Consider the following 13896-nt stretch of genomic DNA (forward strand, 5'->3'; position numbering starts at 1 on the left):
TGGCTTTTTAGTTGATGACATCTCTGCCTTTTTAGTCCATGTATGATTGGGCTGCATGAGAAATATACTTGTAAGTTTGCATTTTACTGAATTGATGTGACTTGAAAATCAGACGAAAAATTTGGCTTAAGAAGACTTAAAAGAATGCATAAAAAGGAGTGTTTCCTGAACTGAAAAAAATACTCTTTTGAGGTTCAATTTAGATAAAGATTCATGTAGACATCAACTTACAAGAAAACTCCCAGGCAATCCGTCTTCATTAATTTACATGCCTTTATTAAGTCAAGTTATCAAGTCTTTATCAGGGAGCCTTCCTCACAGTCTCCCTGATGAAGCTTGGTACCATGAATATAAGAGAGATACTTGGAGTTTTCTTATGATTCAAGAGAAGTCTTTTTCTGTTTTGTTGAAAATTGGCGAATATCTTTGTTGTTACTCCTGGTGCCGTGAGGTAAAATGTGTTGCCATTTCAGATTAATCCACCTTTTATGTCAACAGGACACAGTGAGAACAAATAACTAATGAAACTGTCAGACCGCCTGATTAGAGAACCAACCACTGTAATTACCGCTTTAACAATTATTTTTGATCCACATATAAACCCGAATGCTGGTGTCGGTATTTCCACTGCCTGGACTCCTTGATTCTTAATGAGCAACATTGCAGGTCAAGGTAATCCTAATTAAGGCACTTTGGTTGAGACCACTGCTAATGATGTCGGGGAATGTGTTCCTGTGCGTGTGTGCCTGTATGTGTGGTTATGTAAAGCAACTACCTAATGATGTATTTGATATGGAAAATGGATGACACTGCCGTCATTGCTGGTGTCATGGCTTAGCAATTAACTGGATTGATTAGACTTGTTAAGGGCCACAGGGCTGGGATGGTGGTGTGATTGCATCAGTGCCAAATTTTGGAGGTTTAACAGCGTATTAAGAGAGGAGACATTATGCAACACTAGTGATTCAGAGAGATTTAATTTAGAGAGAGGGCACCCACACATACACACATGCCACTAATTTGAAAAAGCATGTCAGTTCAAAAGTTTAGCAAGGGCATTTGGAGGCGTTTTGGATAGTTTATGCCTTTCAGGTATCATATCATATCATCTTTTTTTTCCAAACCCAGAAGATTCCCTTCTCTTGCAGTGTTATTTATTTCACATTTTAATTCCTTAAACATGTGCCCCGCTGCAAACACATGAAATACATATTTTCATAACTCCAGGGGACAGCACCATATATGTTTGTATTGAAGTTTATGCATGCAGATGAGTGTATTTTGCTGTTGTAATCAAACATAGAGCCCAATTTTGGCTTCCATTCAACACATTCATGTCAACTCTCATTGTTTGCTGATTAATCATTGTAACTTTTATACTGTTGTGTGTTCGTGAGTTGAGAAAAGCAGATGAGCAGAGACATCAAGATGTCATCTTCAATGGCCAAATATTGTTGCTCTAGTCTGAGTAGCATAGAATTATCAAGCCATTAAAGTGTCATTACATTTATTAATTTGTTTAAATAATAACCAGCTGTTATAATAATAGCTGCTTAACTATCTTTGTATTGGCAACACAAACACCATCACCAGCCCTGTGACTCCTTATGAGCTACATGCTAAACATACAGACAAACTGAGCAGCTGACATACCCAGTGACCACAACCTGAGAATTCAACGTGGAAACCTGGTTGGTCATCAACGTCAGAAAAGATATAACATTGTTTAATTTTGATAATTTAGAGTTATTTCAGTGTTGAAAAACTGATTAAAATGATAAATGCACCAACAGGGGTTAGGCAAAACCCTGTCCAAGCAAAGCAGTAATTTAAATGCACCATATTTTTCACACAAAAATGATTAATACAGCTTTCTATGAGCTGTGTTTTTAACAAAAAAGTTCAGAGACATTGTGAAGAGAGAGATTTAAACATTACCGATGTACATTACATGTACAACTCTGACTACTAATGTAGAATGACCCTTGGAGGCTGATGTTGTTGGTTGATACCTGACCAACAGTGCAATGAGAAAGAACGCGATAGGTCACAGTGTGGAGCGATTGGCTTGTATGTAAAAGGTTTTATGATTTTCTCTACGTGTATTCATCTATTTTTTTTTTTTATTTTGTAGGTGAATGTGATGTTCTGTGATAAAATAATATCAGTCACAAGATATACAAGATATGACATGAAAATGACCGTGAGGAATCTTGTGACAGAAACCAATATCCTGGTGAACCTTTGAACTGGTTTTCAATAGCCATTCAGCTGTGGCCACAGATGTTTTTAAAAGTCTATTCCATGTAAAAACACTCTCTGGGTACAAACTGTTCTTGTAGGTAGGCTGGTACAAATAAAAGATGACACCCAATATCAGGTTAGATGAAGTCCTGATTGATCTAAGGTTGTAGGAATGAAACTAAAAACACTGTTGCCCATTTAACTGAGGTTTATTTCTTGTTCTTTTATCCACAAAAATACAATAAAATGTCTACGCTTCAGTCTGCCCGGCAGCTGTCCTCATTCAATGACAGCAAAATCACATTCACTACCCTGTGCTCATCAATTAACTGCACAGAAAACACAGTCAGAAAGATGTATGAGTGCACAAACACCCACTGTTCTATTAATGTACACACATGAAAACAACTAAAGCTCTATACTCTATTAGTCCATGGTGGTTGAAGCTTCCCTCTTATGTTTTTATTTTCTATTACAGCACACAAACTGTCATTTATGGTGCCAAGCTCTATAAACAGTTTAACGCTGTATGATTTATGTCTGCAGTGGTCAGAAAGCGTTTTAAATCAACAGAATCGAAACACTTTTGTCAAATAAAGCGTAAAGAAATTACATAATAGAGAAAACCCGGATAATACAATACTTGCATATTTCTATGCATTCTATGCTTGTTGCTGTTTACATCAGATATTCATTTGAGCCCAGTTTTCAACAGCATGAGCTCACCAATCAGCCTGTGTGTCAGTAAAAGCTCCCTCCTTCCATGCTTTATGCCATGTCTGCCTGTATTTTACAGGCTGTGTTATTGGCCTCTTTGCTGCTGTGTAGTCCACCTGTCAGCCCTTCTCTCCTTCTGTCATCCTGCCTGCTGACTGACTAAAGGGTCGCTGTGGCTTTATTTGCCTTCATCAATCCATTCTCCACACTGGCTTATAGTTCAGGTTGTGTGTCTAATGCATTTGCTTCACCCTGTGAGGAGCCTTGAAAAACAAACCCAGCTGTCTCCTTGCATGAAGCTCCATCAAACTCACTACATCGCACAGTGAATTTGTAAATACCTTTGGCCTGATATACGATTTTGATTAAATAACAAGATTATTAACATTGTTGCTGTGGTGCACAGGTATAGTCATATAGTCATTACTGCTGTGTGTGGTCATAGGTCCAGCAATGTGACTTCTTAACACACCTAATCACACCAACTAGGTTACATCAGTGAGGACGCTTTTATTTGAATTAGAAAAAGCTGTGTTAAGACAATCAGGAATGAAATGGTATATTCCTTTGTCTTCTCTTGTGACACCTCTTTTGTCTGTCACTGAATAGAGACATACAGACATGGTGCAAGCTGAGATCTTGCAGTTAAGGTGGCCAACCAAGGTGTATTTGCCTACCTGCTTAGCATTTCTTTTTATTTATCCATAAAGGATTGCCATCTGCTATCAATAAACTGGTAGACGATCTATCTCTCTCTCTCACTCACAAGTATGTGTCAAGAGTAGTGTCTCCACACTTGCTCTGCAGGTAACAGAGAGAGAAAGAGACACGTAAGAGACAACATTAAGACAACTTAAGAGCTTATGCCTCTTCCCATGTTATTAATGCATTAATTATTCCTTGCCAGTGATAGTTCATTAAGCTGTTTATATTCACTACTATAACACGGTTGTTATCAAACAGGAAATAAAGTACCCTGGGTGTAAGGCAGTAAAAAAGAAAAAGAAACACTAATAACAGTTTTGTGAGACATTTTGTTAATACGTGTAAGTACTGTTTTATTCACAACCTTAAAAAAATTGTATTGTAAAGCCTGCATGATGCAACAAATCGAATCGTAAGTTGATTGTATTGTTGTGATAAGAGCTGGGTTGTCAAAGAAACATTCAGAGTAATGTTTCTGAAGTACAAATATTTCATCTTTTTTCAGTCCTGTGAGAAAAAAAACATACCCCTGTTTTAAAGCTCCTCACATAAGGGTAGGACAAAGAGATCTGGATAAAAATCAACACATTTGGTGTAGTTTTTTCCCCCTGTGCCATCCAGACAGTATTGACTTCCTGCCTTCTCCTGTCTGCTGAAACACTGCGACTGCAGACTTTTACCTTTAAAGTTAGTTTGTCCATGATGGTCTGTTTGGTCAGCTGCATGTCCATTTGGCTTTAGTTCAATTCTCTTTACTCACATTACGTGACAAGTGATAGCTGTATCTCACATTGCTCCACTGTTGCTGCTGCGGCGTGGGAAAAAATGTACTTTGTAAATCTAGCATCTGTTGTCCTACTCTTGAATTACATGTGTTCAAAAACAGCAGGGGGGGAATAGAGAAGGTAAAGTAATTATTGCTGCTTAGATGACACTGACTACCAGGGCAAGCTTGACAGCCATCAGTGATACAAAGTGTTTAGCTTGTTCCTGTGTTGCAGTACTGGAGTCCGACTCCAGTCCCGTTTTGCAGGACTCGTGACTCGACTTGGACTTGAGCATTGACTGCATAAGGACTCGGATTGTAGAGAGGAGGACTCAGGGTTATATATTGATATTGACTGTTTTAATGTTCATGTTAGATTTTGTATTTGTTTCATAAAATGTATTCCGTTCAGAGCAAGGGCTGGCACGAGTGTTCGCCTGCATGCGCATTCACTTGCATGCACGTTCATGTGACGTCTGCCAGGATCAAAAGACGCTACCAGCCGTTTCAAAGATTTCACAGTAAAATCAGCGAGAGCAGAGCAACATGTTGGATATTTAAGAGACCCATCAAGGAAAGGAAGGAGACAAGCTCAAACTTGATCTGTACAGGATGAACATATAAGTAAGAGAGATGCTAAAGTTTTTTGAGACGTTCATCACTTTACTGTGTTAGGATAACGGTAATATGGTTAGCTTAAATTCTGATTAATAGTGTTAGGGCTGAGTTTATTGGACACCAGTAGTGATCCCAGTGCAGCAGAATCTCTGAGCACGTCCCCTCACCAACAGAAGCACGGTGCACATCTACGCACATCAAACAGTGCTAAGACTTCATTTCCTAAATTAATCTCCAGATACAGCCACGGCGCAGGGGGAGAGCGGATCGTACATAGGATCAAACACATTTTAAATGTACAGGAAAAACTGCAGTTTCTCTCAAGTCTTATTAAACGCAAAAGGTTTCTCACAAAACCATCTGTATTATCCTCGTGCACTAATGTCTTCTGGTGTAAACACATTCACCTTTCCCCGTGTCCACCCCTTACCTGCACATCTAGATGCAAAACTATCAAACTGTCAAAATTAGGACTAAAATAAAATAATAATAAACACACATAACATTGCCCTTTATATAAACAACAACAAATAAACAACATAAAGTTAAATAATTATGTACATAAAATGATGGAAATAGCTCCAACACTAATGTTTATGAAAGAAGTGTTTCCTACACATCCAAAAGGTCCCACACAGTCAGTCTGGGTTCGAACTGTCTAAAGTTTGGTTTGAAACATCTGCCCTCCTTGTAATAGATAATATTACCAATGAGGACTCGACTTGGACTCGAACACGGAGGACTCAGACTCGACTCAGGCTCAAGGTTTGGTGACTCGACTACAACACTGGCTTGCTGTTCTAAAACTCTTGAAGTCTGTAAATATGCAAATGTCCATTGTTAATTAAAGGTCTGAAATCTATTCAAAGAGAGACAACACAGGGAAACTGAAGGACAATAACACTCTTCAAAAGTCAGTCAGAGAGTTTGGAGTTAAGTTGAAATGTGTAAGATATTCAGTGTCAGAGTGTTTTATTACCACCTCCCTGGAAAAAAAAAAAAAAGAAAGTCATTGACTTTCAAATGTGGACATCTCCTGGTCCAATTTTCCACATTAATAGTCAAAAGCATCCTCGCCCTCTCCATCAAAGTTTGGTTGATTTCCCACATCCTGCTGTTCAGAGGACAAGGCTGGAGCATGTTCCTCCCCCACTGCTGAGCGCATCATTGGCTGTCAGCTGCTCTTCATCAAGGAGCTTCAGGACACCAGAACGGATAAAAAGACGGGCAAAATTGCCACCGACCTTGCCCACCCAGGCAACCATCTGTTTGAGAAACATTCCTCTGGGAGACAGTACCGCTCCATTAACACCATGATCACCCATCACCTCAACAGCTTTTTCCCCGAGCGCTGTCATCTTACTCAACCACTCCCACCCCCAAGTCTCCCATGCAAAGACATACTGTGCATCCAAACAGTCAAAGGACTCTTCATCCTCAACTAATAGAGATGGCTGTATCACTGCTGCTGTGCTATACCCCCTTTAACCAGATTGTTTTTGCAACATTTACAAAAAACTTGTAGTATCTTTATGATCAAATGTTACTTCACATACTCTCCCACCTTGACATATGCCTTTATTAATTGTTGCTTTGTATTTTGTGTTAAAGAAGTGGAACTGAAAAGCCATTTTGCAAAGAAAACTCAATCACTTGAAATTGTTTCTATTATTCCTCACGAAGCACGGCAGAGCTGTGTATGGAACTGCTCCCTGTGTGTCCTTTTCCCCAATTTGTCAGGCTTCCCTTCTTCCCCCTCTGTCCCATCCATCCTCCAAGTCCCTAGCTCGAGTAAAAGCTTGAGTTAATGTAGTGTAGCAGCCAACAGCACACAGGGATTTCACCTGCATGTACAGACCAGCTCAGCGGCACTCTGTCTGTGTTCAGGAAGCACTACTTCCTTTTTTCCCCTGCTTGCTTTCCTCTCATCCTTCTTTCTTCCCTTGGCTTATCATCTGAAATCCCCCTCAGTTTCCCCTCTGTTTGCTTTCCGTTCCTCCAGGCTGAATCTCATTTTGGGAATGTGCAGAGTCCAGGCTGTTATACCCCTCAGAGAGGCAGGCTCTGTATCATGTGTAATGCCCCTAAACTCAACACTGGAGACGGGGTTCTTATCTTACCAACAGACAGAGCTTTTAGGTTAGAGAGTGTTTTCAGACATTTTAATGCCAGAAATGATTATCATCTTCCCCTTACCTTGGTAGATTTGACTTGAACATTCCATGATAGAGCTAGTTGAATTAGAAAAGCAATTTAATAATTTAAAATTGCAAATTGCCTACTTATAACAGTAAGGCCATTTTAGAAATTAGTTATTTAAGTGATATTATTATGTGCTGCATAAGAATGAGATCCAGAAGGAAAGATTAAAATCAAGATAGTTTGTTGACATGAATGGTCAAAACAATGCACATGATTCTAGGCTATAAAAGAGTTTTAGAAAGGGAAATAAGCAAGTTAGGTAAAATAAAAACGAAACAGGTGCTTAAGGCTGCACTGACAAGCACCGTAATAAAGGATGAGAAAACACCGATAGGAACTTTGAAAGAACTGTGAAGAAATGAAAAGGACCCACAGTCCAAAGGAGATGTTAACACTTCAGATATTAAAAGGAGATACCCCTGAGTGTAAAATAAGGAAGAAACATCTAACACCTGCAAATGAGATGCAGTCTATGTAACCCCCCGAAATATCTGTCAGAGTTCTGCTGCCTCCCTTTGTTTGACTTAAAAATCTTCAAATTCATCAGATAATACCAAACTTTTTGGATTTGTTCTGCATCTGACTTCACAGTTTCCGGCCCTTCTTCTTTGCGCCCTTTTGTTTCAACCATCCTCTCCCTGCCAGAGGCACTGAAAGTCTGGCCTAGTAACTCTTGCTGGAAGGCTTTTTGGATAAAGCCAAGCATAACTGGCTGTGACTTTACAAAGAGGCAGTGTCCGTCCTTCAATTTTCCCCTCCATTCGCCCATCAAGCTTGATCGCTCGGTGTTTACATAATAGTTTAACTTTTTATGCATGGATTCTATGCTTAAACAAATAAACAAATCAGCTTTTGTGAAATGGTAAGAAAGATGAAAGATGGATGAGATTACATAAGTATGACCTTACTTCACAATGTAATGGCAAGTGAATTTTCTATTAACAAATGATTTTTTTACATGACAAATTGGGTCAAGGCAAAATGGGTTACTTCTAAATAGATTGTAGTTCAATTAATTGTTTAAAAGACCATTTTGTGTCTTTTGTCTCTACAGAGAGAGCGAAAGAAACTAGCATAAACTAGCATTGAAACACACAAGGACCGGAATGAAAGACATGTTGACCAAATTGAGAAAACCAGACATGAATCAACTACTACAATGTAAGCGCTACCAGTCATGGAATCTGAGGGACTATTTTCTTAAACAGCATGTATAAATCAATAAAAAAAACTAAAAAAACATTTGTAAATCAAAACTTAGTGTCAATGTATTTGTATCTTTGGTTGGTAGCCAGTGAGTTGGTGGTTGTGCGAAATAGACGTATGTAAAGTTACATAAAGGGGTCTTGAATGTGCATTTTCCTTTACTTAATTTATTGACTGACAAAATGATGTTGTCTTCAAAAACCTTTTACAGTATTGAAGCAAGGATTAGTGGAAAAATATGAAAAAAAACAATGTTTTTCTCTGAATTCTCGATGTGTTCATATTAGTCAGCTGCTACAAGTTGATATCTATTTACAGATGACAGTACATTTAGCTTTTATTCATCAAACCTAGGCAAAAGAAAATGCACCACACCTTAATTTCAGATGGGCATCATGGAAAAGCAAAAACAATACCACTTTTAACAGAAATGTATGTTTGTGCAACTGCTCCCGATCCTCACCATGTTCCATTCTGCTGTCAGCCCAACATAATTTCCTACATTTTATGTCTTTGCCCTCAGCCTTGCAGTCCTGGCTATCCTTATTCCTGCCCCGGGCAGTTCACTGTTGTAAGGCTCAAAGGTAGTGCTTCTTAAATATGGATTGAGCCTCAAAATGAATGTTTCACCAAAGCTTAGGCCTTGTGAATTAATTCATCAGCTGAACATGTGGCTCAAAATGTTCAAGTACCCAGCCCTCAGGATTTGGACCTAAACTTGGGAAGTTTTCCTCGATATAAGAAATCAAATGCCTGAAGCAGCAATAGTCTTTCACACCGCTATTGCTCTCTAAATTGTCTACCCTTTTAGATCTAAGTGCCTACCCTTGTCCACCACTCTTTTGCTTTATTTTCCTCCTTCTCACCCTTTCTTTCATTCTTATTTTTTCTCAAAGCCCCAGGCTTCCCATTCACAAAGTCCCCACAGAGAGCTTAGCCAACATTCGTTAAAAACCAACACTCAATAAAAGGCTTGGCACCTTTTAGGTGTACGCCACTTTACCCATCTTCAAATCTTTTCCTGCTTTTAATCCACCAAGCACTGCTTCCTCTCACTTTCAGATACATTAAGTGTTCTACACTCCTCTCCAATTCCCTCAGCTCCCCTTTTCTTCCGTTCTTGTCTTAGGACATATTCCGTTTAAAATTGACCTTCCTGGGACTACTACACACTACATATTATTTGGTGGCTATCAGTAATAAATTAAACTAAATGAGTTTAGGGACAGCCAATTCTTCATTTAGATTGAAATGTCTTACTAGGCCGAAATCACATATTTCGGCAGGTGCAATGAACATCGGAAGTGATAATCTGATACCAGATCCCTGCACACAGCCTCAGCTTACATATAACCTTCATTATAACAAACTTTGTGAACTAGCCATGTGTAGTCAAAACAACAGCAACTTGTAATGCCTGAAAGACATTTCAAGCGTGTGCCCAAGACGTTTTTTCTCTTGATCTGAGTTCGCCAGTCAAAAGCTACTCAGCTGCTCAGTGACTTTACTGAGCAAACTGTCAAGTTCTTTAATTGTCATGCAGTGTCCCAACTTGAAAGGACAGACAATCAGACCAAAGGTGACTGGACTCCACTCAAATTAGCCCAACATGTATCTTATTTTACTCCTTTTATTTGATTTCTTTCATTTCAGAGTTTTTTCAGAAACAGTTTTCACTAATCAGGTGAAAAACATTTCAGCAGCGCGCAGATGAAGCGCGTGCCCGAGCCGGCACCGCCGCAGCAGCGATCATCAGCTGACAAACAGACAGTTCATAAACCAGCTCCTACCGGCTGCCTCCTCGGTTTCTTAAGGATTGTCCTCTGCACCACCGATCTACTCCAAACAGCAGTCCGTTTAAAGTGCCGCGCTTATGCCCGCTGCTCTCCGGCGCTTCCTCTGATAGACCTCCAGCAGGTGCGCCTGATGAGACAACTCATGCCCTTCCGGGTAGACGCTGTGAGCAGCTAATCCCTCATTTATTTACAGATTTATATTACATATTAACTAACTTTTTAATGATTCTTGTCATTATTGTAACATATTATTTATTTATTTATCTGTTTATTTATCTATTTATCTATTTCTTTATTTATTCTGCATGGCAGCATAAGTTTTAGTCTTACTAAGTATATACTTATTTTCATAAACTCAGCTAGGATAAAGTTGTAGATTGCATTTAGTCATTTTAATATATTAAAGCCTAGTTAATTATAATTAGTTTATTTTTCTACTGTTATTTATTTTGTTTTTACAGTTTGGCTTGCACAAACTGAGGCAAATGTACTTGTGCTATTGAGCCAGCAAGTTAATGCTAGCATTCATGTGTGCTAGTATAAGGACAACACAGTAACATAGTCGATTAGTTAGCTGGCTAGTTAGCAAACAAATGATAATGTTAGCAAAACTAAACTATTACTGTAGCTCTACATTCCCAAGGGCTGATAGTTTTTGTAATAATGATAGTGGTAAGTATAATTGTAATGCCAGTCATGGTAATCATACTTTGGAAACATTGCTGAGGACTGACCCAAGTATGACACTGTAACATAAGAACATTTCTAGTAGCCTACTCGCTTGCAGGAGGGAGAAATCCAACTGAAGGTAAAATTAAGACAAAGTAGTCTCAATGTTCCCCAGTAAAAAAAAATCAGTCTGCTGTCTTTTAGCTGTCAATCACATTGTTCCCTATGAATCTTTTCTGTTGAAATTTCAAACAAAAGCTCCTTTTTGCGGTTAAATCCTTTTCTGAACACATCCCTGTTGACAGTGGTAACAGGTATTAGAATACTGAAAAAGTCAGATTCCTGATGTTCCTGTTTGCCTTTGTAAGTCATACAGAGGCATCAGCATGAAGTTCAGTCTGTTTCATAACCAGCGTTGAACTCATCACATTATGTCTTTCTTAGCTTGCTTGTAAAATAGAAAAAAGGACAAAAATAAATATAAAAAGTACTGCAAATGTGTCTGCTGAAGAACAGCCAACTTGAAGAGGTTGTACTCCTGGCGAACGACCCAAAATGCAAATAAAAAGGAGAAAAAGGCTGTGTCACAACCATAGGATCAGACAGTTGATACCTCTTTACATTATATTGTGCAAAATACTAGTGACTATCAAGAATTAAAAGGTAGGTCATAAGGTCCCTGAGTTTTAGAATTACTTTAATAAACTATGGAAGAGTGAGGGGGAGAAGTGCTTTTTTTCAGACAGCTCCCTTCCTTCACACCTTTCCTTTCATCGGTTGGCTGTCCTGTGTCCTGTCAGCAAACTTACAGCTACCTCTGTGGGTATCAAAAACCCAGACTTAAAGATTTTTCATCTGACCATCTGGGAAAACATTTAGCTTCTAAGATTTGTCTAATAAGATGTCCTCAAAGCAATAAGTTTAGATCCTCATCTATCTTAATGCTTTGCTGCAGACTGCCTATCTCTAAGCTCTCCCTCTCCCTAACTGAACTTCATACAGCTAAAATATTTCACCTTCAGTGTCCTCCAAGGATGTGTAATACTACTGTTGGGTCACGCTGTTTTGTAAAATATATTACCCTCTTTTCCGTTGTTTTCTGTTTATCGTCTCACCTGCCTGCTTTTTACTCTACCCTGCCAAATCTGCTATGCCTTTAGATCTCTGTACCCATCCACCCTCTGCTTTACGGTTTCTGTTTTTCCTTATATATTTTCCATCCCCTTTTATCTCTTGCTCGCCACAGGATTTGACCTCCCTGTAAAAATCTTGTTGAATTTTGCTGTTTGGCTCACCAGTGTACCTTTTTGACTCAATTTCTCTGAACCTTGCTTTATCGTCAACTTTTCCCCCATCTCTCTTGGCATAGCTTTTATGTATTTATCCCCTCCTCCTTCACCTACCAGCCCTCCCTCCTGTGGCGTCTATGGGTTTCATTGCTGTTAAAAAATATATATCTATCTTTCCATCATTGTTCTCTTATCGTACCTCTTTCTCTTTCCAATGTTGCTATAAACAATATTGTGCCTGTCAAATTGCAATGCTCTCATTTTCATTCTTCTATTAAAATATGTGCTACATTTTGTATCATACTATTATTTGGTAAGGCATGGCAATTTGAGGGCACAAAATATATCCATGTTAAAGGCTTTGAGTGGCAGAAGTTGGGCCCATTGACCCTGCTACTTTAAATTATAGAAAAGTCAAATTGATAACCTATTTTCAATTTCTTGTTTTACCCAGAGTAAAACTGCACTCCTCTAAATGTTAAGTGATAGATGTGTGGTGAGATTGTGGTGGCCATGAATGGATTTGAGGAACCAGGTGAAGTTGGCGTCCCTTGGTGAATTAACCAATCAGAATACTTTATAGTCATGCTCCTTCGGAAGTGTGATTAACAGTTCCACCACTAACAACATCAGCACATGTGGTTATTGAAGATTTAAAGATACAGTGTGCAAAATTTAACAGCATTTAGCAGAAGATAATAGGTAGAAATGGAATATAGTATATATAAGTATGTTTGAATTAATGCATAATCACTTGAATCAAAAAATTGTTTTGTTGTTATTAACTTAGAATAAGCTTATTTTAGCTACATCGGAGTGGGTCTCCTTCCACAGAGGTTGCCATCTTGCACCGCCATGTTTCTACTGTAGCACACACATTTTTGCATCTTGTGTGAATGCGCGAAATGCACCAGTTGGAAGATGGAGAAGAAGAGAGTGGTTTTAGATGGTAAAAACTTGACAAATGGACGATGCTACTTATCATGCATCACAGCTTCTTATCCTTGAAGGACATTTTTACTTCACTGACAGGAGGGGTGGGCAAGGCAGTGTTTCAATCTAGAAGCTAACTGCTTAATATTATAATTTCTGCACATTGTAACTATATAAGTAAAAACAATTTTACAAAACTACCACTAAGGCAAAAACTTAAAAATGATTTGGAAGACCAATTCCAATAGGAGAGCTGTGAACAGAGACCAATAAAAAGGAGGGAGCTGGACTTTAGATGAGGGAACATGCACAGAATGGCTAGCTGGCAGTGCTCAACTTAAGCATTTAACACTTGCAGCGGGGTTGGTTAGTCATCTTTTGATAGCCTAAATACAGCCTGCTTATTCTTGATGATTATGAGATTCTAAAACGTAAAGTCTTTTCTGCTGGAGAGTGCAATTGTATACACTTATTGTTCATTATTGAATATTTTCTGTGCACTAACTGCCAATTATGTGTGGGGTACGGGGTTAAAGTAATTTTCAAGAAAATATGACAGAGATTGAGAAAGAGACACAGAGGAAGTTTTGCAGGTGTCTGTTGGTTATCTGGCGATTGTGAATTCTGCATCTTTATAATATACTTTCATGTAAAACGGGAGCCATAATAACACATCTGGTTTTGTCACATTGCCCATTAAAGCAGCAACATACTTTTACTGTGAAACCCCCTTCAAAACAAATATTGAATG

The 13896-nt window shown here is 38.7% G+C and overlaps 1 protein-coding gene across 1 annotated transcript in view; it reads right to left on the reverse strand.

The window, feature by feature from the left end:
* The window catches only part of grid2 (glutamate receptor, ionotropic, delta 2), a 631726-nt gene that overhangs the window by 225593 nt on the left and 392237 nt on the right, over positions 1-13896 (reverse strand).

Source organism: Notolabrus celidotus, chromosome 9, assembly GCF_009762535.1.
Source record: "Notolabrus celidotus isolate fNotCel1 chromosome 9, fNotCel1.pri, whole genome shotgun sequence".
Taxonomy (NCBI): Eukaryota; Metazoa; Chordata; class Actinopteri; order Labriformes; family Labridae; genus Notolabrus; species Notolabrus celidotus.